The sequence below is a fragment of the Colobus angolensis genome, unplaced genomic scaffold, assembly GCF_000951035.1.
Source record: "Colobus angolensis palliatus isolate OR3802 unplaced genomic scaffold, Cang.pa_1.0 Scaffold70, whole genome shotgun sequence".
Classification (NCBI taxonomy): domain Eukaryota; kingdom Metazoa; phylum Chordata; class Mammalia; order Primates; family Cercopithecidae; genus Colobus; species Colobus angolensis.
This window is the reverse complement of record NW_012120710.1, coordinates 1-863: the sequence shown is the minus strand read 5'-3', so window position 1 is coordinate 863 and position 863 is coordinate 1.

The window sequence follows — 863 nt, the reverse complement described above, 5'->3', positions numbered from 1 at the left end:
AACACATGATTATCTCAATAGATGCAGAAAAGGCCTTTGACAAAATTCAACAGCCCTTCATGCTAAAAACTCTCAATAAATTCGTATTGACGGAACGTATCTCAAATTAATAAGAGCTACTTAAGACAAACCAATAGCCCATATCGTATTTAATGGGCAAAAGCTGGAAGCATTCCCTTTGAACACTGGTGCAAGACAAGGATGCCCTTTCTCACCACTCCTATTCAACATAGTATTGGAAGTTCTTGCTAGGACAATCAGGCAAGAAAAAGAAATAAAGGGTACTCAGTTAGGAAAAGAAGAAGTCAAATTGTCCCTGTTTGCAGATGACATGACTGTACATTTAGAACACCCCATTGTCTCAACCCAAAATTTCCTTAAGCTTATAAACAACTTCAGCAAAGTTTCAGTATACAAAATCAATGTGCAAAACTCACAAGCATTCTTATACACCAGTGACAGACAGAGAGCCAAATCATGAATGATCTTGCAATCACAATAGCTTCAAAGATAACAAAATACCTAGGAATCCAACTTACAAGGGATGTAGAGGACCTCTTCAAGGATAAACTACAAATCACTGCTCAGTGAAATTAAAGAAGACACAAACAAATGGAAGAACATTCCATGTTCATGGATAGGAAGCATCAATATTGTGAAAATGGCCATGCTGCCCAAGGTAATTTATAGATTCAATGCCATTCCCATTAAGCTACCAATGACTTTCTTCACAGAATTGGAAAAAACTTCTTTAAAGTTCATATGGAAGCAAAAAAGACCCCGCAATTCCAAGACAATCCTAAGCCAAATGAATAAAGCTGGAGGCATCATGGTACCTGACTTCGAACTATACTACAAGGCTA